The 26,921-nt window shown below is 44.5% G+C and overlaps 1 protein-coding gene across 1 annotated transcript in view; it reads right to left on the bottom strand.

Annotated features, from left to right (window-relative positions):
* Window positions 1-1,370: 1,370 nt before the first annotated feature.
* LOC115472699 (kappaPI-actitoxin-Avd3b-like) overlaps window positions 1,371-26,921 on the bottom strand; it is an 80,696-nt gene continuing 55,145 nt past the window's right edge. Inside the window, exon 4 of the transcript XR_003942538.1 lies at window positions 1,371-1,550. The gene's annotated coding sequence lies outside the window, so the exon portion shown is untranslated. The remainder of the gene's footprint in view (window positions 1,551-26,921) is intronic.

The raw sequence follows: 26,921 nt of genomic DNA, 5'->3' as shown, positions 1-26,921 counted from the left end.
AAATGGTAAGGGCAAATCAAGGTCAGGTATACATATAAAATACCACATATAATGGGTTTATTTTGTTGGCAGACTGGATAGCCTGTACAGGTCTTTATCTGTCATCATCATCTACTATGTTAAAATCATGGTGATTGGCTCAGGAACTTGACAGGAAAAGCTGATATTTAGAAATAAAAAGAAAAGAAAAGCATGCCATGGCAACAAGTACCCTGAAAAGCATTCCCCGACCTGACACCTCTTCTTGCCCCCCTTCATATCCCCGGTGTTTAGTGGCAGCACCCACTTTGTCCTCACAAGACTGACCCCCCTCTTGATCTGACCCCCTTCCCAAAATATAAAAAAATACTGTGGTGGTTTAATGACCAGAACAAGTCCTCCAATATAAAAAAAAAATACTCTGGTGGTCTAAGAAATTCCCTTATATGGTAGACAGGCCCCACCTAGTGTATCCCTTGATGTACTGTGCGGGCCGAGGCAACAGAGGCAGTAGCTCCTGCCGCATGTGACGTACAGGGGTCTGGGGTGGGTGGGCTCCTGCTAGAGTACTAAGGCTTGTTTTGTGACTGGGGGAAGGGGAGAGGGACACTAGACCATTATTTTTCTTTATTTTAGGGGAAGAGGGAAAGAGGGTCAGGTCGGGAGGGGGGCCATTAGACCACTATGGTATTTTTCTCTCTTATGGGAAAGAGAATCAGATCCAGGAAAGGGAGGGAAGCTGGGGCAGGGTGGTTGAGTTGGTGTGAGAGAAGAGGTGCTGTTAGACACCTGCTCCTCTCAACCAACCCTTCTATGATGCTCCAGACCTAGTGAAAAATTTCCCACACTAAACATATATGAAAATCTACTGTACCCGACTATATTTTTTTAAAGCGTGGCTAATGAATTCATAATAACTGCATTTTAATGCATTTTAATGCAATTTGTGGTAATGGTTTCAGTACCAGTTAATGCCCATGCTAAAACCATTTAGGCATTGTTTGGTTGGTAAAATTTGTGGTAAAAGTGGGTTACTGCCATGCTAATGCTTTGTACATCATCCCAGTGGGGCACTCATAAACAGAAGATTCCAGCAAGCTTTCCCCAAGAACACAGAGCCCTGGTTACAAAGCATCATGAGATATCAATGTATAAACTTCAATGATTCAGCACTTTTCATATTTCTTAATGGTTGGGAAGTGTTGGCGAATGCCTGGTTTGGAATGTGACTCACTAGACCTGATGCAGGTGAAAGCATAGTCCAAAGCACAGGAGCCTGAGACACCTCCCATGGCAGGGGAAGTAGATCTCATTCACTTGAAAAGCAATATCACTACTCATGAGTATTTGTGAGAGAATGAGATCAAAAGACAACACACACCAGTCAGATGTTGCTTATGCAGGCTAAGGATAGTTTAATTTCTAATTATTGATTAATCATTGTAACCCAATAGTATGTGATTCCAAGATTTTTAAGATCCTTAATTTTCCCCAATCTGTCTTCAGAGTACTAGCTCATAACATGAAAGTCGTTGAATGGATGTCTCAAGGGAAGCAAATCTTTTTGACTCCTGTGGAAAGAAAAAGCATTTTGAGATTATAGCACACTGGTAGATTAGCCATACACATTATTCTAATGCACTAGAGCAATATAAAGTGCAAACTGCTAGCCTTTAAAAAATACTTTTGTTTGTAGTGTGTGTAGATAATGTTCCTGCCTCTTTATACAGAACAGCAGTGGTTCCAAAGAAGATCTTGGGGGTGTAGTGCTGCCCCCGCATACTACCATTAGCCACTCCCTAAGCTTCTCTCACATTATGAATCCTTCCAATCTTGCACACTGTCAGCCTGCACACACCCTGACTCTCATTCATACAGACATTAAATCCTATTCACTGAAATCTTACATTTCTTTGGACTTACCCAGTGCTGTGTGATATTGAGTTACTAGTAATTAGTTAGTATAGTTAATTACTTCCTTGCATTAATCATTAAAGTACTTAACTACTTATTCACTATCTCAGTAATTATAATTAACTAGTAAAAAAGGCCTGTTTCTGGAACGAATGAAACGGGCGCTAGCAAGGTTTTCCTGGGAGTGTGTATGTTTGAGAGAGAGAGAGAGCCAGAGTGAATGTGCGGGTGTGTGACAGAGTGAGACTGTCTGTGTGACAGTGTGTGTGTGAGAATGAGAGTGTGTGACAGGGCCCCCTCCCCTGTTCCTAATGCCCCTCACCCCGTTCCCTCCCCTCCTTTTCCTCCTCCTTCCCACACTTTGGGTTCCTTAAGGCTTTCAAAAGTCTATGTACCCCCGTGGCCCTAATACCCAGTATCCGGATACCCCACCGCTTTCCTCCTCACCCCTCCCCCAAGATGTAATACTTTCACGTCCTTCATTTTTTAAAAAAAAGTGTCCTATCTACCCTGTGTACAAATGCCCGGCATTCAGATTGTGTTCCTCTCCTAAATTTTCATTTCTTTCATTCATTCAGAACTTGCCCCCCCTCCCCCCCCCCCCCGAACACTTTTGGTTCCTTCAGTCTTTTAAAACTCTCCTATGTACCATGTGTGCTAATGGCCAGCATTGAGATTGTTTTCCTGTCCCAAATTTGCATGTCTTTCAGTCATTCACAACTCCCCCCCCCCTTCTCCAGTTTAACACTTTCGTTTCCTTCAGTCTTTTAAAACTCTCCTATCTACCCTGTGTCCTAATGGCCAGCATTCAGATTGTTTTCCTTTCTCAAATGTTCATGTCTTTCAGTCGTTCAGAACTCCCCCCTCCCCCCATTTAACACTTTCGGTTCCTTCAGTCTTTTAAAACTCTTCTATCAACCCTGTGTCCTAATGGCCAGCACTCAGATTGTTTTGCTTTGCCAAATTGTCTGTCAATGATGTCACTGAGGTCAGTGCATGCCTGCCTAGCAGACCACTTCCGGCAGGCATGGTCCCAGGCACATCCTGTTGGAGGTGAGAATTATTATATAGGATTACTTTGAAGAGTAACTTGCACAACATGACATGACAGAGGATGTAGTTGGCATGAGTTGGTCAAACCTCCTTAAAATAAGCATCACGAGATGAAGTTATGAAAATATTCACATTGGGGTTGTGTATAAAATGTTTTTTTTAAACTCTTCACGTACCATAAGGCTTTTACCATAATTATTATTGGATGTGGTATTGGAAAAGGAAAAGCAATTGGTCAATCAAAGCAGGAAACTGTAATCAGTAATCACTTACTGTCCTAAATGAGTAATGTAATTACTGTAATTACTTACTTTAACTGTAATTATTTATTTATTTGATTAACCCTCAACTGATAACTGAGTTTTAATACATTAGGGCAAAAATACCAGTTTTATTTTTGCTTTACAGGTGAACAGTATTGTGTATCTTTGTTTCTGACAAATAAGTGGTGGCCTAGACTGCTTTTAATTCTGCCAATTTAAAGCATAAGGCAATGCAATTGGAATTAAACTGGGCAGGTTAGATGGGTTTTATGACCTTTATTTGCCAACCTATTCCTGTTTACTCTCAGACACACCCACAGAAGCTAATCATGCAGAGTCATTGGACTGATCCCAACTTCACACTCTCCCTTGCACCCACTGCCTTTTGATCCCCTTCTGATCCTATCACAGAACTTTAACTTTATTTGGGGGTTAGCAGAATTTGACTGTGAATTCAGAGTTTCTGATATATGGAAAGTCCATGAATTATTAAAGACAGCATTACTCATTGCAAAATTGTTACTTTCACCTTCTGAAAGTGTGCAGGAATATATTTTAATAGCAGTAGACATCCTAGTTGAATATTTCAGACCCTACCACTTTTCAAGCCAGGTGAGGAATCTAAAGATTTCATCCTTTATGGAACTCATGTAGTGAGTGTCTGTCTTAAGAAGGTTTCCCATGCCAAAGGTGTCCACATGCAAGTTTATAAAATACTAATCAACATAAAATTTATGATACACTACAGTGATAATAAAACTGTGCTAATCCTGGAGATAAAGTAGTGATTTCCAAATCTGCCCTGGGGGACTCCCAGCCAGTCGGGTTTTCAAGATATCCACAATGAATATACATGAGATAGATCTGCATACCAAATCAATCTCATGAATACTCATTGTGGATATGACTGCCACACAACACCACATCAGTGGAGCAGAGAGGATTCATAAGAGCAGGAGGAGTGAATTAGGTGCAACTCCAGTCCCAAGTGCAGCAGCTAATGGAGAAGGTTGACGACCTTAAAAACCGTTTACGGAGGAACAACCTCAAGTTTGTGGGACTGCCAGAATCTATGGAGACAGCTGAACTTAGAGGATTTCTAGAAGTGTGGCGTACAAACTCGCTGCAGCTCCTACTAATGCTGGCCCTATTAGGATTGAGAGGACCCACCGAACAGGATCTCCACATACACCTGAGGGACAACCAAGGGTGGTTATTGTCAAAGTACTAATTATACTCATAAAATGCAGATCCTGAGTGCCCTGAGGAACGGCAAAATGCAGGACTATAACGGGAAGAAAATGTTATGTTTCCAAGGTTACTCCACAAAAGTGGCTCAACTGAGAAAGTTTTTTACACTCTTGTGTGCCTGCCTGATGAAAAATGAAATTATATTTGTGCTATCATACCTAGCGTGGTTCCATGATAATATGAGGAGTACATAACATTGTATGAGATTGTAGCTGAGGCAGAACCCTTTGTTCAACATGTGGAGTCAGTGCGAGGAGCAGGGCCGGTCTTAGCAAGTGCGGGGCCCTATGCAGACCAATTTGGTGGGGCCCCATCCTAGCCCCGCCCCACCGTAGTCCCGCCCCCACCGTAGCCCCGCCCCTACCTCCACCCCATTGATAAGATTATTCCATTTTTAGAACTTTATTTATGAAATTTCAAAAAAGACAAATGAAGCTAAACTTGTACAAAAAACTGATTGAAATAATAAGCACAATGCTATCATGAAACCTCCCCTCCCCAGAAATTATTCAGTTCAAGTCCACTACAATTAGTAGTTCTAATTCTCATAACAAAGGAGAATAAAGGAAAAATATTAAGAAAAGATTCAGTACTTTCAAATTCCCCTATTACTCTGTAACCCATATATGCAATAAAATAAAAATGAAATGAAAAGATATACAATAAAATAAAGTGATGTGTGAAATATAATGTACAATATAAAAACATATAGACCACCAAGGTATTAAAATTGTTTTAAAATATATACCACAGCTCTCTGACTCAAGAAGATTCCGACTCTGTCTGTCATCCATAACTGTCTGACAACACACAGAAAAAAAATAAGTAAAAACAAATTGTCACAATTAATACCTTATACACCAATACACCAGCCTTATGGAAAATGCAGACCGTCAACAATATGAAGCTAGCAAGGGATCATAATATCACAATTCTCATGCAGAGCCACAAAACACCCTTTTAGAGGTAGTGTGTCATGATTTAGGCTCTACACCCTTTCTGATGTTTGGTGCCACCTAAGTAAGGCCAACACACAATCTCTCCACTGCAAAACACTATACACAAACTTGTGCAAAAACACACTCATAACCTTAACAAACCATAAACAGCACTAATTCCAAGGACAGAACGAGCTACAACCTTATGCGTGGCGTGGAAAGGCAACTGTAATTACACCTGGCTCTAAAACACCAGTGCACAACCTAGTGAAAAAAAACAAACAAAAAGGGATTCAAACTATACGCTAGCAGAATACTGCACCTTCCTTGATCACACCTGAAAAACACATGAAGGCAAAATACTGAAATGGAAAGTTACCTCAAGAAGTCAGACTCAGCATGCAGCAATACTACAAAAATTGAAACGTACATGAAAAATATCACAGATGCACATTTCCAAAAACTGACATATTCAAAATTAATAAATCCTGAATAAAATAGTTTTTTCTACCTTTGTTGTCTGGTGACTTTGTTTTTCTGATCATGCTGGCTCAGTATCCGATAGTGCTGCTATCTGTCCTCTTAACTCCGTTTCCAGGGCTTCCTTTCCATTTATTTCTTTACTTTCTGCCTTTCTTCTTCATTTCTTGCCCTACATCCATAAGTAAAAGCTGGGTCCTCCGCAGACTTGACTGTCCAGTGGATCCAGCTTCTGCCTATTTTCTATATCCATGTGCACTTTTTCTCCTCTCTTCCTTTTCCCTCACCTCATCTCCTTCCTCACTCTTCCCTCGCCTCCATCCATGTCCAGCATTTCTTCTCTCTCCTCCATCCACCCATGTCCAGCGACCCTCCTGTCCCCCCTGCCATCCATGTCCAGCAACCCCCCCAGTCCCCTCTGCCCTCCCCTGCCATCCACCTATGTCCAGAACCCCCACTCCCATGCCATCTACCCATGTCCAGAAACCCCCCTCCCCTGCCATCCACCCAAGTCCAGAAACCCCCTTACCCTGCCATCCACCTATGTCCAGAAGCCCCCCTCCCCTGCCATCCACCCATGTCCAGCGACCCTCCTGTGCCCCTGCCCTCAACCTATGTCCAGAAACCCCCTCCCCTGCCATCCACCCATGTCCAGCGACCCTCCTGTGCCCCCTGCCCTCAACCTATGTCCAGAAACCCCCTCCCCTGCCATCCACCCATGTCCAGCGACCCTCCTGTGCCCCCTGCCCTCAACCTATGTCCAGAAACCCCCTCCCCTGCCATCCACCAATGTCCAGCGACCCTCCTGTGCCCCCTGCCCTCAACCTATGTCCAGAAACCCCCTCCCCTGCCATCCACCCATGTCCAGCGACCCTCCTGTGCCCCCTGCCCTCAACCTATGTCCAGAAGCCCCCTCCCCTGCCATCCACCCATGTCCAGTGACCCTCCTGTGCCCCCTGCCCTCCCCTGCCATCCACCTATGTCCAGAAGCCCCCTCCCCTGCCATCCACCCATGTCCAGCGACCCTCCTGTGCCCCCTGCCCTCAACCTATGTCCAGAAACCCCCTCCCCTGCCATCCACCCATGTCCAGCAACCCTCCTGTGCCCCCTGCCCTCAACCTATGTCCAGAAGCCCCCTCCCCTGCCATCCACCCATGTCCAGTGACCCTCCTGTGCCCCCTGCCCTCCCCTGCCATCCACCTATGTCCAGAAGCCCCTTCCCCTGCTATCCACCCATGTCCAGTGACCCTCCTGTGCCCCCTGCCCTCCCCCTATGTCCAGAAGCCCCCCTCCCCTGCTATCCCCCCATGTCCAGCGACCCTCCTGTGCCCCCTGCCCTCAACCTATGTCCAGAAACCCCCTCCCCTGCCATCCACCCATGTCCAGCGACCCTCCTGTGCCCCCTGCCCTCCCCTGCCATCCACCTATGTCCAGAAGCCCCTTCCCCTGCCATCCACCCATGTCCAGTGACCCTCCTGTGCCCCCTGCCCTCCCCCTATGTCCAGAAGCCCCCCTCCCCTGCTATCCCCCCATGTCCAGCGACCCTCCTGTGTCCCCTGCCCTCCACTCATGTCCAGCGTCGTGACTCTCCTCGTTCTCCTGATCCCCCTCCCTCCAGCCGTTTGAGCCCCCCGACCCGCCAAACGACCCTCGTCTACCACCCGACCCGCCGGCACCTCACCTGACCCAGCATTTAAAAAAAAAAACTCCAAGCGGCAGTGCCTCCTGTCCTCGCGTCTGTGAAAGAAGAAAACTCGCTTCGTCCATTGGCCGGCCTTCCCTCATGTCCCGCCCTTACGGAAGTTACATCAGAGGGCGGGACATGAGGGAAGGCCGGCCAATGGACGAAGCGACTTTTCTTCTTTCACAGACGCGAGGACAGGAGGCACTGCCGCCTGGAGTTTTTTTTAAAAATGCTGGGTCAGGTGAGGTGCCGGCGGGTCGGGTGGTAGACGAGGGTCGTTTGGCGGGTCGGGCAAGGGGGGCTCAGACGGGGGAGGAGCTCAGACGGCTGGAGGGAGGGGGAGCAGGGGAACGAGGACTGGAGTGTCGCGTCGCTGGACATGGAGGGCAGGCGAGCATTGGCGGTGGTAGGAGAGGCGAGGCAGACTTGAGGCGGGCCGCGCCGCCCGCGCGGGGCCCCCTTAGGCGCGGGGCCCTATGCGGCCGCCTCGGTCGCCTCTGCCTAAGACCGGCCCTGGCGAGGAGTACTGAGACAGGATGTCTGATTAGAAGTAGCTGCAGTGAAGAGTGATCTAGATTATATACCTTGTGAGTTCTTTTGTGTTTTTGGATGATAAATGTGCATAGACTATAAACTCACACATTCACCCAGGAAATAGGATACAATAAGTTAATTTAATATGATGCCAGCAGAATACTCAGCTCACAGAACTTCTTTTTGCAGATGGAATGTAATCATGACAGTTTGTAACTTCCCATGCATGAGGAGGGGGCAATGAAGGATCTGGCCTAAGAAGATTTGCGACTATATTTCCACAGTGTACAGAGATAGAATACCAGACCAAAAAGCCAAAGAAAGGAAAAGAAAGAAAGCTCCAAATAAATTCCCCTACAAAATACTAGTGCATAGTGCAGCTATACTCCTGCTCTGCCCAGCCAAGGTGGGGCAGGACCTGACCAGGATGGCCAATAGAATATGTACACACTAAAACAATACTCCACTATTCACAATAATTGAATACAAATTTCTTTATTTAACTTCATTCATTAATTCTCATTTCCTACATCAAGTTCACACGTCACTCACATTCATGCACCTTCCACTCCACACCCACACGGTTTGCTAAGTATCTTATTATTCAACAATACATGAATTTCCCATTGTCTAATAGAATATGTACACATGAACAGAACCTGGGGTTAACATGCACGTCCACAGAAAAATGGAATGATTCTTTGGGTGAAGGTCTCTGACTGTGGCAGAGGGATTCAAAGACAAAGCAGTTTAAACATGGGAACATCAGATAAGAAAAACAGATGTGAGGCCAAAAGATAAGTCTTGGATACCTAGGGAGAGGCTCTAAAAGGCCCAGTTCACATCTAAGTGGGCCCAATTTCCACTGACATAATCAGGTTTGTACTATTCTGCATCAGAGAGGACTTATCCTTTTTTGCTGTACATCAGTATTTGTGAAGTGTGAGACAGATTGTGTACACTTTGCTTACTATTTTGATCTGCATCAAGATTAAAGGGGCTTTTAATACGCCCCCTTTTCCTCTTGCAGCATTATATTCATAATGCCCACAATATTCAAAGCTATTTTATGTGACATAGCCAGTTAGGAACGGATGTTCAGCGATTACAATAGACTGCATAAATAGCAGGCCTATCTTTAACTGCTAAAAAGTTAACCGGTTAATGCTAAATATCGGCTTAAGCGGTTAACTTTTTAGCAGTTACAAAACTCCTGGATCTTCAATGTTGGTCACCAAGTTGAGAGCTGGCACTGGGCAAACTGCATGCTCTCTAGCGCTGACTGAAAATTGCCCGGAATGAGACTAGTGGGTGGCATATTGGTTTGATTCACTAGGCTGCACGCAGTCCTTTCATTAGTCACCTACTTCAGCCTCAGGACCAAAATGATAAGAGGATGGAACTCCTCCCATATAAGGAAATGCTAAAGAGGTTAATGCTCTTCAGCATGAAAAAGAGATAGCTGAGGGGAGATATGATTGAGGTCTTCAAAATCCTGAGTGGTGTAGAACTGGTTAAAGTGAATCAATTTCCACTCTTTCAGAAGTACAAAGACCAGGGGACGCTCAATTAAATTACATGGAAATACTTTTAAAACAAATAGGAGGAAATATTTTTTCACTCAAAGAATAGTTAAGCTCTGGAACTCGTTGATGGAGGATGTGGTAACAGCAGTTAGCATATCTGGGTTTAAAAACGGTTTGGACAAGTTCCTGGAGGAAAAGTCCATAGTCTGCTATTGAGACAGATATAGGAAAGCCACTGCTTGCCCTGGGATTGGTAGCATGTAATGTTGCTACCATTTGGGTTTCTGCCAGGTACTTTTGACCTGGAATGACCATTGTTGGAAGCAGGATGCTGAGCTAGATGGATCATTGGTCTGATTCAGTATGGCTATTCATATATTCTAATGCGGTGCCTGCATTTGGAGGGTCTTAATTTGGGGGGGGGGGGTGCTACTGTTTTGTCATTGGTCAAAGAAATTTCAGCCCACCAATGGAGGTCATTGGTGCTGATTTAGCAAATAGCTGTTTGATTTGAACAGACTACAACAAGCAGGGTATTATTATATACAACATCCAGACTGGATATTATTGTTTGACTGTATTGCTCTGTGTGAAGAAAGATGATATGGTTTTGCAAGACTTTTAAAATGTTTTGGTTCTCTCTACTTACTATGGGGCCGAGGGTTGGGAAGATTCGAAGCACTGGGAAATTGTGGCACTTTAACAGTGCATACCTGTGAGATACTGGGGAATGGCGGGTGGGGGAGAAGAGGAGGGAGAGTATTTAGGAGGGGGTGGGGCAAAGGGTAATTGGTTGGATTATGATGAGAAGTGTGAAGGTCAAAAGTCCTTAATTTCAAATGGTAAATGGAGGGAGATGGTTTTTGGAAAACAGAGGGGTTGTAGGCTGGGGCAGCTCCTCTTCAGAGTTTGCATGATACTTGAGCTTTGGCAACAGTGGTTCCCAGGTAAAATCTAATATTGTGCCTAAATTTGTCTCTTGGAATGTAGGCAGCACATCTTTCCCTTTAAAGAGAAGCAAAAGGTTTGCAGGCATTAGACATAAGGCATCAGTGGCTCTTTTATAAGAGACACACTTCAATGTGGGTAAACACAGTATACTTAAAAGATGGTGGGTAGGAAATTATCTAGAGGCTCCCACAGACTCTAAAAAAGGAGGAGTTTATATTGCTTCAAAATGGCATTCTGTTGTGATACAAGATCCAGAGGGTTGTTTTGTTATAGCACACATCACCCTAGAATGACAATTTATTTAAAAAATGTATATATGGCCTATAACTTAGGCGGTTTACATAAAATACATACATAATAAAAACAAGCTCATTTAAATCATATTCCACATATCACAAACAAACTATAACTACTTATACTGCTTCCTCAATAGATTAAGCACAAATTGCTCCTACATAAAAGCTTCCACAAACAACTGTGTTTTTAGCAATTTCTTAAACTGACCCATATTGTTGCACAAATGAAGTTGTTCAGGGAGGGCATTCCATAACTAGACCCACACCATAGAAAAAGCAGACAAACTTGTATCAGCATACCAAACTCTTGCTATTGTGTCTAAATGTAAGCGCATCACATTTTCTGAACACAAAGACAATTTGTACAAACAGATTGAGCAAAGTAAAATGGAGACCCTAAATATAATGCTTGATGAATCAAAATCAATGTTTTATAATGAATTTGAAAAAGCACAGGAAGCCAGTGCAATTGCTTCAGCACAGGTGTATGCTTGAACTTTGAAACACCAGCAACAATTCTGGCTGCTGCATTCTGAACCAACAGCAATGCCCTGCACCTCACACTTGACAGCTCGAGGTACAGAACATTGTAGTAATCCAATCTGGAGAGAACCATGCTCAGTAACACAGTCCTAAAGTCATATTGTAACAACATAGACTTCAATTTATACTATATAAGAAGCTGTGCAAAAGAGATCTGAATGACCTTCGCTACCTGATTCTGCATTGAAAGTTAGAATCAAACACTACCCCAATAATTCAATTTCTTTCTGAACATCCAGCCACACACCATTTACACACACACTCTCTAGCCAAAGCTCTTCCCCAGATTTCTCCACAATCATAAGTTCTGTTTTTGCTATATGTAACGTCAAACCATGTTCAAACATCCACACTTGCACCTTATCCATATACAATGTCAACTGGGCAGCCAACACATCCCCTCACTCCTCAATCTGAAAGAAAAATTGCAAATCATCAGCATACATATGATAAAACACACCCAACAACTCAAACACCTTTCCTAGAGATGCCATGTAGATATTAAATGGAGCGCTGGCAGAGCAGAGCAGAGCCCTGCGACACATCTCTATCCACACGCACCTCTTGAGATACTGTCTCCCCACTCTTCACAAGCAACATACGTCTCAATAAATAGGACAAAAACCAACAAAGTACATATCCACTCATTCCCAACTGTTTCAATTTCAACAACAACTCCAAATCAACAGAATCAAACACACTAGATACATTCAGAGGCCACAAAAAAACTCCTACCAGCAACCATACCTCTCCTTAAGACATCCACTGAAGAAACCAACAACGTCTCTACTGTAAATTTTAAAGGCCCTCTTTGCGCCCCAGGAATACCCTTCTCCAGGGACAAAGGGTCTGCGCTTCCACTATCTGTTGGGCCGACTGCCTAAATTGTTTTGATATTCCATCCCAGTGATATTTGTGTTGTGGAAGCACCAGAAGGCGTAACTCTAGGATAATGCCCATGACCATGGCCTTCTGTCTATCAGAATCTAAGTGAATCCTTGGTCATCTATGTACCCACATGTATTCTATTAAAATGCAACAGTAATCTATATACACACTGAGTGTCAGTTGTGTGTGTGGCTTAGTTTATAGTATCAATGACAGGTGAAGAATACTTGAAAATAAGGACAGAGATAGATTTCAGAAAGAAGGCTTTATTCTTACCAAGTTTTCAATTAAGTACAGACATCAAACAGATTCTGGGTTCAATTGCATAGAGCTCTGCCGTCTGAGAAGTGTTGGGGAAGACTCCAACTCTCTGTCAAAATCTTATCTCTTTTATAGCCCCAGGTCCCAATACAAGTCAATTGTGAGGTACCTTTTTTTTCTAATATTTCTCAATTTCTGAGATCATACTTTCGTATCCGGCCAGATGTTCATCTGTACCCAACTCCTTCCGTTCTATCTATTTCTAGAGATTGGCACATTTCCGGCAATGTCAACATGTTTTTGGAACAAGTTGTTTTTCTCATTTGCTAAAATATCTTTATATTAAGATATCAGTTTCACATCTTCCTTTTGTAATACCTTTCATAACATCTTATGATCTGTGTGCCATCTTATGGAAAATAAGCCCCATTTTGAGAACCACATTTTATCCCTTTTACCCATTATTCTTTCATTATAGGTGCTATATTCAATTAGAAAGTTGTACCTGGTTGTGTTAAGACTCATTGTTCAGACCTGCTTTTTGCAGATTCTCAAATATGAAATCATTAGCTTGTTATTTGGCCTAGTCACTATTTTTTCAGTTGTTTTAGGCTGTATAGCTTAGCCCACCACTATTCCAGTGGTAGGCCTGAAGCCAGGCCACATATTAACATTCCCCTCTTCACCCTATCCCATAGGGTGACACCAGGGTTAATACACCATGGTACCATCCATTCCAGAAGGTATCCTATAAGGCCATCAAATTTTCTGAGTCTTACGGTTAACTGGTACAGTCAGATTTGTTTTTGGTTTGAGATTACCATCTTGGCACCACTTCAATCATTTCAATCCTTATCTATATCTGTGGTTATACAAAAACTTATAATTACTATAATAATATTTTTGATTCAACCCTTTAATATGCAGGTTCTAACTTATTCTTACCTATGTGAGTATATATTGTTATCAATCATAAATTCTTTGGTTATATACTGATTATATCTTGAGTATACATTTGCATAGATTTGCATAGGTTATGTAGACATTTTGCCCATGTATCACATCATCTTATAAAGCTTTATATGGTTATATTGTATCCCTGTGTGCTATTACCTGATTATACAGTTGCAGACATCTCTCTAGTGTCTCTAGCATTTGCATAGCGATTGGTCCTTCTCAGAGGGAGATAGTCCAAGGTGTTATCTCCTGTGGTGTTGGGAAGGAGATTTTCATACAGGGCATATTGTCCTGCTGTTGTCTTTTTCATTATTGCAGTTTCAATTAAGCGTTCTACTAAGCCTCTAGCACAAGGGATTATGCAACATCCTACTAATACAAAAATTGCAACCACTATAATTATGGTGGTGGCTGCTGAAATGATAAATGTCTTCCATTTACCAAAAGCTCTATCCATCCAACCAGTCCAGGATGTATCAACGCCAGAGTTCTCTGCCAATTCTTGTGACAGTGAGGTTAAGCCTTCCAAAGCTCTGGTGATTGATCCATCTGGAGCAGTATTGTTGGGGATAAAGGTGCAACACTGTGTACCTATTTTCCGGCACACTCCACCATCCGCTGCTAAAATCTGGTCAAGCACTAATCTATTTTCCAACGTCATCCTGCTGGTGGCGTCTAATTGTGTTGCAATTCCTTGAACTGCATCTCTAGTGTAGTTCACAAATCTCTGCTGGTTGTAATATATATAGTTGATCCAGTCTAAATTTTTATTTATAGTAGCCCACCAAAAGAAAGCTGATTCGAATCCTGCAGCTATTTGGTTTCTGGCTTTGAACTCATCAGGAACCCCTCTTGGAACTCCAATTGCATCTATATAGACCCGATCATCAAAGGATCCAGGCATTGCATTTCTCTTCACTCGTGAGGAAGAGCTGCTATGAGGAGGGAGCAAAGATGCTGTTATAATTGGAATTACCAATTTGACTAAGGCACATCTGCCTGTCCAACTCCTGTGGAGTGTATGGTAGATAGTGTGGGTTCCACAGTACCACCATATGTCTGCTCTAGCTTGTGAAAAGTCTGTGAGATTTAGATTTCGTAGAGTCCCTTTTTCTAGGGTTGTATTACAATTAGTCAAATTTCCTAGAAATCGTGTATTCTTCACCCCATATCGTTCCAGACATGTATGATATCTGGTAGCAAGATCTGGAATCCTGAATGCGGGTGGAACCCTCAGCCGAGGGGGTAAGTAGGGGTGGTGCTCGTCAAGATGTTGACAAGACTGATTGGTTTCATCTTTCATTTGTAATAACTCTAACATACACCAAAAACCATCTGGATCATTGTTCAGATCTAAAGGAAAGGGAACTACAGTTGGTTCTGCTCTTGCATGGGCACAAAAATAACAATTAGAGACATTCAAACTCTTTGTAGTATAATGCGCCCATTCGAGCCACAGGTTTGTCTCTCCAAATCCTGTTTCTAGTGCCACTAAATCTTTAGAATTATTAATCGGCACAATCTGGTAAGGAATCTTTACTTCTGGGATTTTTGTTGGCATCAAAGGATTCTTTTCTGGTTGGGCTGGGGGTGGAACAATCTTGAATTTTCCAATGGGATCTCTACCTGTGGCATCAATTCCTAAGGAATAAGTTCTGTACGTAACAGCCGTTACTCCTCTAAAAGTAATGGCCACTTGATTACATTTGGTCATTGGACAAAGGCCATTCACTCGCAATTTCATGATAGAAATGCTCTTTTTGAGATCTGGAATCTCACTACCTGAGTATGGAACCCATGAACCTGTGTACCACCATACTTGTGCCCAACTTCCGCAGTTGGAGAAGGGACACAGGTATACCTCAAAAGCTGACAAATATTGCTGCACAGGATGTTCCCCACACATTGTGTAAGCACACACATCAAGGGTGATTGTGGTCGTGTCTTTAGTTGTGGGTAATGTTATTTCGGGGGTGGTAATAAACTGTTGCAAAAAACCTTTTAGATCCTTTGTTCCTTGTACCATAGGCATGGTGAGCACACATAACAGAAGGGCTAGACACTTCATGTTGGTAGTTTTCATGGTTAAATGTTGGATCAGGACTGTATAAAAGGCAACTGGCGACTAAGGAAGATGAGTAACAAAATTAACCCAAGGGTCTTAATAAGAAGTACAATTGCTATAATTAGTATTCCAAGGTATACCAATGCTTGATATATCATCCAGAAGAATTTGGGTAGGGTGGGTAAATTCTAATCGCTCCTCTTTCAGTAGGGTCGGGGATTTCGAAAAGACTATATACTTCCAAAGGTCCCAATCCAACCTCTCTAATGAACAGGAAGGGTATCCAGTCAGTGCCCAGTACGGCGTATGTGATTAACCAAAAATCTACAACGTCACCAGTTTCTGGTCTTATTAGGAGGTCGTCGGTTTGTTCAACTTGTAAACCTAAGGTTCCTCCAAACAGTACCAGAGTGTGGGCAAAAGGGGTTTTGTTTAATGCAGGCATGAACTGGAAAGGGAAAAATGAGAAAGTACAAAAATAAAAGACTGACAAGTTCTCGTAGAGAGGAAACAGGTGCTTCCTACTGCTGAGATGAGAAGTTGAAAAATAGTCTCTCTGAGGAGGAGGCAGAAAAATTAAACAACAAACGGAGTTAAAAGACATCTAAGACGGGGCAAGGGGGAGTGGACACGGCCGTGTTCAGTGAGGTGGTCACAGAACGAAACAGTAGCTAAAAGAGGAAATTAAGAGTAACTACGCAGTTATTATTAAGAGCCAGGAAATGTGCTTAATAGCAGAAAATATAACACAAAATTATAAAATTGAAACTATAAATCTTCCACAGAAGTAGTGCAATACAGTTTCTAACAGGGATGAGGATAAATCAATATTGGGCAAAAACCTAATCGGAGGTTTCAGTGCAGCGCTAAGAAAATGAGCCGATTTATTTTTAGAGGGCAGGGCCAGAGAAAAATAGACAAACTGAAGTGTGTGAGCAGGAAGGAGGGGGGGCTGTTAGTTTGAAAGCATAGTTCAGAAAACACACAAACCAGAATGATTTGTAAGGAGAGATATAAGATTTCAGGGAAAAGTAAGAACACATGATCAACAGATAGGGATGGCAAAGAACTTAAGGAACATAAACTTCAACACATACCGGATAGCCTAGAAAGACAAAGGGAGGACAGAGACTTAAGACACGAAATGTCAAGGCGTTAGGCTAAGAATAGCCAGCATAAGACCGCTAATGACAATCGTGGTGAAATAAGGAAAAAAAAACAGCCAGCATCTGCTAGGCGTGGTCTCCCAGCCTAGAACCTAGATGCCACTCGTACCCTTACACACACCAAACACTCAAAAGGGACAGTATATAGGTGATGATTAAAAGAAGAGATATAAGGACGGTTATCAGATGGACATGTGCACAACAACCAAACTGAAAAGGATTAATACACCCAACGTTGCCCAAAAAATCTTCTAATTGTTTTAAAACAGTCTTCTCCAGAAGCTTTCCCAAAAATGGTATCATAGAAATTGGAAAATAATGACTCTAATTTCCTGGATCTAATCCCTCTTTCTTTAACAAGGGTATAATGGTCACCTGATTACAGCTGTCTGGAAAAATACCACTCTGCAATGAGTGATTAACTATCCTCATTACTACAGATTTCACATCTTGCACTAATTGCTGAACCACATCAGAAGAACAAGGATCCAATAAAGAACACATAGGTGTAATTCCCTGGATTATAGCAGCAATCTCTTGGTGCTCTGATGGTGCTCTGTAATATTTATGCCCCTAACTCACATGACAGAGTTTTTTATAGAAAGATTTTACAACAGCTCTATGAGTTTGATGGGCTACCTATGACAATTGGAGGTGATTTCAATTGAGCTGTTGACCCTGCAATGGACAAATATCATATTCTCAGTCATCTTTAATTCATGAGAAAATAGATTACACCAAAGGGGTGCCATTACTATATGACTCTCTGAAGCTGCTGGATACATAGCATGTCCTCAAGGTTATTTTATTTGATAACCCACTCGAGAATATCCATCAAAGCGGGGTACATTAAAAAAATAAAAAGAATAATACAATCAAAGTCAACCATGGAAAGGAAAGCCAAACATATAAAAAGATAAAAGAGCAGACAAAATTATTATATAATATAAAACTTAACATAATATTAAAAAACTCAAACAGGACCTTGCTGAGTTACCAGCGCTCCAGACCCTGACACATAGCACTTCACATTCTGCCAACTGAAATATCACTGGAGGGAACCAACATAAGAATCTATGTTAAAGGCCATCTGAAAAAAGATATGCTTTGAGCAGCCTCTTAAAAGTCTTAAAGGTATGGGGGCCAGCGGAAGGGGGCAGTGAGGACTAGAGAGAACAATAGCTTCACAGGAAGCCAGGAAGAGACTGCAGAGAGACAAGAATTCAGTGTAGCAAGAGGGTCGGAGACACAAAAAAGGATCTGGATATCATCCATATAATGTAACCCACTGTTATATTTGAGCCCTGTGTGGAAGGAACCCAGCATGGAGAGCATTATAAGTCCATCTCACACTGGAGGAAGCCCTGATTTGTGGAGACACAGTGTGGGGTGGAGCTGATGAATCACTATTTCAGAAAGAGCAGTGCTGTGAGCCCTTGTCTTTGGTTGCCTGTATTCAAGAAGATCATATCTTCCATCAAGTGACCCACTGGAGCAAAAGAAGGTACCTGCTAGAAACCTTGAGAGAGGAGAAGGATTTAAGCATTGCTGTTAAACTCCTGAGCTATACTGAGAAGCTAACCTGCAGGCTGGAGATTGGGGAGTCTCGCCGCAACCTGGGCTTAAGGGTAGGACGCTGTCTGTCCGCGGCTGGAGGTTCCTTTCAGGGTGAACCCTAAAAGGCTTGGACAGTGAATGCTGATCCATTTCTCCGTTGATGGTGATTTATACCTCGGAGAAGGCGATTGAGAAGTGACAACAGGTTGCAGGTCAGGCAAAAGGGTTTTGTGTGAGTGCATGACCCAATAAGTGTTCCACCTCCAGAGCATCAATACTCCACTTCTAGGTGAGAGGAGCGGGTTACAACAGCAAAAAGGAAGACAGCCTTGTTCTTGGATAACCGTGAAGAGAGGAGACAAGATTATAGTGTCGCAATCAAGATTCATAAAGGATCATTACCCAGTTAAAAATGTATGTCATAGTTGCCCTCATTGAACAAGCTCGCATACTCTGGATTCCCTCCTTACTTATTAGCTTTGATGCTGAAAAGGCATTTGATCAAATAGCCTGGCCATTTTTGTATGGTGTCTTAGATGGACTGGGCCCCTTTTTTTGTAAGGTAGTGAGAACCTTATATACTACAGGCAGTAGTGTGGGTTAATGGAGAGTTTTCAGATTCATGTGAGATATGTAGAGGTATTCAACAAGGTTGTCTGCTTTTGCCTCTGCTTTTTTTGTACTCTCTCTGGATCCACTGGTTTGGGAAATTGTATCTAATTTGGACATTAAAGGCATCCCCACTGACCTTTATGGGGCTGATAGTCAGCCAGCAGCGGGCAGTGCGAAAGCCCACTGCTGGCGCTGAACCCAGAAATTTAATGCTGTGTCTTATATGATGATCAGCATCGAATTTCTAGGTTCATTTCTGGCTGCGGGAACTTAAACAGTTCAGCTGATATTCAGTGCTAACTGGTTAAGTTCATAGAGGCTAAACATAGGAAAGCTATTTATGTAGTCCTATTTAACTGCTAAACCCAGTGCTTAATATTATCTCTAAATGGCTATATAACACGATATAGCTGGTTAGCCGCTTTGTGCTAACTGTGAATATTCATAAGAACATAAGCATTTCCATATTGGGACAGACTGAAGATCCATCATGCCCAGTATCCTGTTTCCATCAGAGGCCAGTTCAGGTCACAAGTACCTGGCAAGATCCCAGAACAGTAAAACAGATTTCATGCTGCATGTCCTAGAAATAAGTAGTGGATTTTCGCAAGTCCATTTTATGTTTAAATCATATTTTATTATCAAACATCATGTGAGAATAATACAGTTAACATTTGTCTCTAAGTACAACCATTTCCCACAACTTTCCATTTGCTAATATGTGAACATTTTTAGTTTTTTTCCCCTCCCCTTACCTGTATCTAGCACATTTATATTCTAGTAATCAACTTGGTAGGTAGTATCATATCATAGGTATCCTATCTTCCCTCCTCAAGCCCCACCCTCCCCCTTCCCCATTTCCACCCTACTCCTTTCCTCTTACAGTGTCCTTCCTATTGGTGTCCAAAAACATTGCCGTCAGGGATTCAATATATGACTTTGTGCTGCCGGTGTCATTGTATTCCAGAACGGACTCCATCGTTGTTGGAATTTAACGCCCATCTTTGAATCAAGATCCTTTATGGCTATACGTTCCATACGTAACATGTGTATCATACGTGTCCGCCATTGCTGTAAGGTAGGGGAGTGGTGTGACATCCACTCTAATAATATCATCTACTTAACAACAAGTATTATTCTCAGTGCAAAAGCAGTATAACCTCGCTTAGGCTTCATCCCCAATTTTGGTTGTCCAAAGAGCAAACTAACTTCATAGTGCCATTTTTGTCCCCACATGTTGGTCGCCGTTGTTACAATCTGTTTCCAGAATTTCTGGATATCCACACAATGCCAAAACATATGGCTCACCGTTGCACCAGGAGTCCCACATTTTGGGCATTCACCCCAAGGTGACAATCCCATATGGAATGCTTGTCTCGGTGGGATGTGCAAGCGAAGGGCCATCTTGAACTGTAACTCCCAGTGCGTGGTAAAGTCTGTAATTCTTCTGATCTGCAATATATGAGCTTGTAGCATTTGTGCAGTTATTGTAATTTGTAAGTCCAGGGTCCAGGAATGTGCCAATTTATGGTAGTCCAGCTCCAGAGCCATGTCACGTATATGTCTATGATGATATGTCATGGGTACTTTCTGCTGTGACTCCATAGAGTATGCTGAAGAGAGTTCTTCCTGTACGTCCTCTGTTAGTGAAGTCCATAGTAGAGATAATACATAGTGTCGCAACTGTCCGTAAAAGAAGTTATCACTGGTAATCAAGCCATATGTTCTCTGCAGTTCACAAAATGGTCTGATGTGGCCCTCTCTAGTCACCACCTGGAGAAGGTATACTATTCCCTTATTTTTTCATCTACGAAATACAGAGTACATTTGTCCACTATAGATAAATATAGTGTCACCTTTGAGGAAAAATGGTGCAAGCGACATATCCATTCTCAAACTGCTTTTGCAGTTGTCAAAACCCCAGAATGCTTCAATGAATATGGCATAGGTGCCCCTGTGCTATGTAGATAGTTACTAAAATGTATCCCAGGTATTAGGCCCAACTCTAGGGATGTGTTAGTATAGTCACTTGTATGCCTAAACCAATCGTTGATATGTCTCATTCCACTAGCTATATTCAAGAAGCGTATGCTCAGTAGTCCCAGCCCCCCATATTCCACTGGTATATACAAGGTGGTAATTGGTAATCTTGCTATTTTCCCATTCCAGAGGAATTGTTGTAAATGGTGGTGTAATATTCACTCATCCCCCTTTTTCAAGTACAGAGGTAATGTTTGGACTATGTACAGTGGTGGAAATAAGTATTTGATCCCTTGCTGATTTTGTAAGTTTGCCCACTGACAAAGACATGAGCAGCCCATAATTGAAGGGTAGGTTATTGGTAACAGTGAGAGATAGCACATCACAAATTAAATCCGGAAAATCACATTGTGGAAAGTATATGAATTTATTTGCATTCTGCAGAGGGAAATAAGTATTTGATCCCCCACCAACCAGTAAGAGATCTGGCCCCTACAGACCAGGTAGATGCTCCAAATCAACTCGTTACCTGCATGACAGACAGCTGTCGGCAATGGTCACCTGTATGAAAGACACCTGTCCACAGACTCAGTGAATCAGTCAGACTCTAACCTCTACAAAATGGCCAAGAGCAAGGAGCTGTCTAAGGATGTCAGGGACAAGATCATACACCTGCACAAGGCTGGAATGGGCTACAAAACCATCAGTAAGACGCTGGGCGAGAAGGAGACAACTGTTGGTGCCATAGTAAGAAAATGGAAGAAGTACAAAATGACTGTCAATCGACAAAGATCTGGGGCTCCACGCAAAATCTCACCTCGTGGGGTATCCTTGATCATGAGGAAGGTTAGAAATCAGCCTACAACTACAAGGGGGGAACTTGTCAATGATCTCAAGGCAGCTGGGACCACTGTCACCACGAAAACCATTGGTAACACATTACGACATAACGGATTGCAATCCTGCAGTGCCCGCAAGGTCCCCCTGCTCCGGAAGGCACATGTGACGGCCCGTCTGAAGTTTGCCAGTGAACACCTGGATGATGCCGAGAGTGATTGGGAGAAGGTGCTGTGGTCAGATGAGACAAAAATTGAGCTCTTTGGCATGAACTCAACTCGCCGTGTTTGGAGGAAGAGAAATGCTGCCTATGACCCAAAGAACACCGTCCCCACTGTCAAGCATGGAGGTGGAAATGTTATGTTTTGGGGGTGTTTCTCTGCTAAGGGCACAGGACTACTTCACCGCATCAATGGGAGAATGGATGGGGCCATGTACCGTACAATTCTGAGTGACAACCTCCTTCCCTCCGCCAGGGCCTTAAAAATGGGTCGTGGCTGGGTCTTCCAGCACGACAATGACCCAAAACATACAGCCAAGGCAACAAAGGAGTGGCTCAGGAAGAAGCACATTAGGGTCATGGAGTGGCCTAGCCAGTCACCAGACCTTAATCCCATTGAAAACTTATGGAGGGAGCTGAAGCTGCGAGTTGCCAAGCGACAGCCCAGAACTCTTAATGATTTAGAGATGATCTGCAAAGAGGAGTGGACCAAAATTCCTCCTGACATGTGTGCAAACCTCATCATCAACTACAGAAGACGTCTGACCGCTGTGCTTGCCAACAAGGGTTTTGCCACCAAGTATTAGGTCTTGTTTGCCAGAGGGATTAAATACTTATTTCCCTCTGCAGAATGCAAATAAATTCATATACTTTCCACAATGTGATTTTCCGGATTTAATTTGTGATGTGCTATCTCTCACTGTTACCAATAACCTACCCTTCAATTATGGGCTGCTCATGTCTTTGTCAGTGGGCAAACTTACAAAATCAGCAAGGGATCAAATACTTATTTCCACCACTGTATGTCCATCTCGGGGCAATGACCATATTAAATAACGCGATCCTACCCAATAGAGACACAGGGAGTGCACCCCAGGCCCGCAAGGTCTGTTTAGTATCAGTGAGCAATTTGTGTATGTTTAGATCATATAATTGTGAAAGGTCTACCGGTATGTGTACTCCTAAATATTTGATAGAATTTGTCTCCCATGCAAGTGGGAGTTTGTCTGTCCATCCTTCATGTGGGTCCTTTACTATTTCAAGGGCTACTGTTTTAGTTAAATTCAATTTGAACCCTGAAATTCAGCCAAAATGCTCTATTTCCTGTAATAATGAGTCCATGGATCTAGGGGGACCTGTCAATGTCAGCAATAGATCATCTGCAAAGGCCAATACTTTTATTGTCTGGCCGGCCATTTGCACTCCAGATATAGCTTCCTGCTTCATTAATGTGCGTAAGAGTGGTTCTAATGACATCACAAAGAGGGCAGGTGAAAGAGGGCAACCCTGTCTGGTCCCCCTCATTATGCTAAATTCAGCCTCTCTTATACCATTAACCAGAACACTCGCTCCCGGTTTACAATAAAGAGCTTGAACTACTTGCATAAACCAACCCCTAATCCCCATCATCTTCATGGTCTGAAAAAGATATTCCCATCCCACCCTGTCGAAAGCCTTTTCGGCATCTGCAGTTATTACTACCGAGGGGATCCCTTGTCCCTGGCATGACGCCATAGCTAACAACAGCCGGCGGACATTATGTGTTGCCTGCCTATTTTTAACAAATCCTACTTGTTCAGGACATATCAATCTGGGTAAGCATTTAGCCATCCGCTCTGCCAACATTCCCACCAGAATCTTAGTATCAACATTTATTAAGGAGATTGGGCGGAAGTCTTCTGCTTTGTTTAATGATTTTCCCGGCTTAGGGATTAACGTGATTAAAGCTGTATTGGCATGTTGTGGGAATGTTCCCGTAGCTATCACCTCTTCGTAATATTCCAACAATGCCATTTGCGCCTCTAGGGGTAGGGCCTTATAAAATTCCCCAGTATATCCATCAGGGCCCGGTGCGGATCGATATTTTAATTTTTTGATTGCCTGTTGGAGTTCTTTTAATGTTAGGGGGGCATTGAGTATAGCCTGGTCTTCTTGTGTTATTGACGGGAGACCTGCCCGTATTAGATATTCCTGTATCTGTTGCTCACTTGCTGGTATCTCAGCTGAATATAATTGAGCAAAATATTTGGTAAAAATATTTCCAATACCTTTTTGTGTAACTATAATTCTCCGAGGACAAGCAGGCTGCTTGTTCTCACTGATGGGTGACGTCCACGGCAGCCCCTCCAATCGGAAACTTCACTAGCAAAGGCCTTTGCTAGCTCTCGCGCGCCCATGCGCACCGCGCATGTGCGGCCGTCTTCCCGCCCGAACCGGCTCGTGTTCGTCAGTCTTCTTTTGTCCGTGCTCGGGACGGTCGTGTTTTGCCGCCGTTTTGTGCCCCTCAAGTTGACCCTCACGCGTCTTCACGATTTCGCTAAAAAAAAAAATAATAAAAGAGACCTTGGTCTTTGTCCCTTCCCGTGTGTCCAGTTTTTTTCTCGGCGTAAGTTTCCTTTCGCTTTCAGGGTAGGCCTTTTTTGTGGCCTCGGTACGGGTTTTCTCTCCCTTAATTTTGGTGCCCTTCGTCACCATCGCGAATATTGATTTCGCCGGCATGATTTTTCCGCCCATGTCATCGAAGTCTCCCAGCGGCTTCAAGAAGTGCACCCAGTGCGCCCGGGTAATCTCGCTCACTGATAGGCACGCTTCGTGTCTTCAGTGTCTGGGGGCTGGGCACCGCCTGCAGGCCTGTAGTCTTTGTGCTCTTTTACAAAAGAGGACTCAGGTAGCGAGGTTGGCCCAGTGGAACGTGTTGTTCTCGGGCTCTTCGTCGACAACAGCACCGGAGGCATCGAGTGCATCGATGTCAACAGCATCGAAGTCTTCGACCTCGGCATCGACTGCATCGAGGTTTCGACCCTCTGCATCGTCGGTACCGAGACATCGGAAGGCTGCGTCGGCGTCGGTGGTACCGGGACCTCCGCTGTTGCTGATGTCGTCGGACGGTGGTGCTTTGACTGGAGTGCAGGTGAGGGCTGTCCATTCCCCTGCTGGTGGCGGTGAGCCTTCGGGTGGGTCTCCTCCTGCCCTGAGGGCTCCCGCAGTACAGCCCCCCGAGACCGAACTTCTTCGGCCTCGGCCCCGAGGAAGAGACGGTTGGATTCTACGTCCTCCTCTTCGGTACCAGGAAGCTCTGGTGACATGCTTCGTTTGAAGAAATCAAAGAAGCATCGACACCGGTCTCCTTCCCGCATCGGTACCAAGAGCTCTGGGTTGCCGAGGGAGTCGGCACCCAGTAGGCATTGGCACCAGGAGGATCGCTCACCCTCTGTTCAGGAGGTGTCGATGCGCTCCACCTTGGACAGCCCGGAACCGCCTCCACGCCCGGAACAGACTTTGACCTCGACGCCTGCATCGGCTTCCATGTCTTTCTCCACAGCCGCTCTGCACGAGAGTCTCCGGGCCGTTCTTCCAGAGATTCTGGGAGAGCTGTTGCGCCCTTCCCCTCCGGTACCGGGGGTGCCTGCGCCACCGGTACCGTCGAGTGAGGCGCCGGCTGGCCCTTTGCCCAGGGTGAGGTCTCCGACATCGGTACCGCTTGCGGTACCGGCTGCAGCCGCCTCCCAGGAAGACTCCCCGACGACGCCGGTGGAAGGAGCTTCGCCGGTGCTGGCGAGGGAGTCTACCTCTCGGCGCTCCCACCGTGGCCGTGTTTCCACGGAGTCGAGTCGGGCACGGCTTCAGACGCAGGTTCATGAACTTGTGTCTGATACCGATGGTGAGGCCTTGTGGGAGGAGGAGGAGGATATCAGATATTTCTCTGACGAGGAGTCTGATGGCCTTCCTTCTGATCCCACCCCCTCCCCTGAAAGGCAGCTTTCTCCTCCCGAGAGTCTGTCTTTTGCGGCCTTTGTCCGGGAGATGTCTACGGCCATCCCCTTCCCGGTGGTCGTGGAGGATGAGCTCAGGGCTGAGATGTTTGAGCTCTTGGACTATCCTTCTCCACCTAAGGAAGCGTCCACAGTACCCATGCATCATGTCCTAAAAAAGACATTGCTGGTGAACTGGACCAAGCCTCTAACTAATCCCCACATTCCCAAGAAGATCGAGTCCCAGTACCGGATCCCTGGGGACCCAGAGCTGATGCGCACTCAGTTGCCTCACGACTCTGGTGTGGTGGATCTGGCCCTAAAGAAGGCTAAGAGTTCTAGGGAGCATGCTTCGGTGCCCCCGGGCAAGGACTCTAGAACCTTAGACTCCTTTGGGAGGAAGGCCTACCATTCTTCTATGCTCCTGGCCAAGATTCAGTCCTACCAGCTCTACACGAGCATCCACATGTGGAACAATGTGCGGCAGTTGGCGGGCTTGGTGGACAAGCTCCCTTCTGAGCAAGCCAAACCATTTCAGGAGATGGTCAGGCAGCTGAAGGCGTGCTGAAAATTCCTGGCCAGAGGGGTATATGATACCTTTGATGTTGCGTCCAGGGCCGCTGCTCAAGGTGTGGTGATGCGCAGACTCTCATGGCTGCATGCCTCCGACCTGGAGAATAGAATCCAGCAGCGGATTGCGGACTCCCCTTGCCGAGCGGACAACATTTTTGGAGAAAAAGTCGAACAGGTGGTAGAGCAGCTTCACCAGTGGGATAACGCTTTCGACAAATTCTCCCGCCGGCAGCCTTCAGCATCTACCTCTTCAGGTAGACGTTTTATGGGGGAAGGAGGACTGTTCCCTACTCTTCTGGTAAGCGTAGGTACAATCCTCCCTCTCGACAGCCTGCGGCCCAGGCTAAGCCCCAGCGCGCGCGCTCTCGTCAGCAGCGTGCGCCTCAGCAAGGCCCCACAGCTCCCCAGCAAAAGCAGGGGGCGAGCTTTTGACTGGCTCCAGAAGAGCATAGCCGATGTCAAAGTGCCCGTGCCGGGCGATCTGCCGGTCGGGGGGAGGTTGAAAGTTTTTCACCAAAGGTGGCCTCTCATAACCTCCGACCAGTGGGTCCTCCAAATAGTCCGGCAAGGATACACCCTCAATTTGGCCTCGAAGCCTCCAAATTGCCCACTGGGAGCTCAGTCCTTCAGCTTCCAGCACA

Source organism: Microcaecilia unicolor, chromosome 6, assembly GCF_901765095.1.
Source record: "Microcaecilia unicolor chromosome 6, aMicUni1.1, whole genome shotgun sequence".
Taxonomy (NCBI): Eukaryota; Metazoa; Chordata; class Amphibia; order Gymnophiona; family Siphonopidae; genus Microcaecilia; species Microcaecilia unicolor.
Note: the sequence above shows the minus strand (reverse complement) of the source record. Positions and strands in the feature narration are given on the sequence as shown.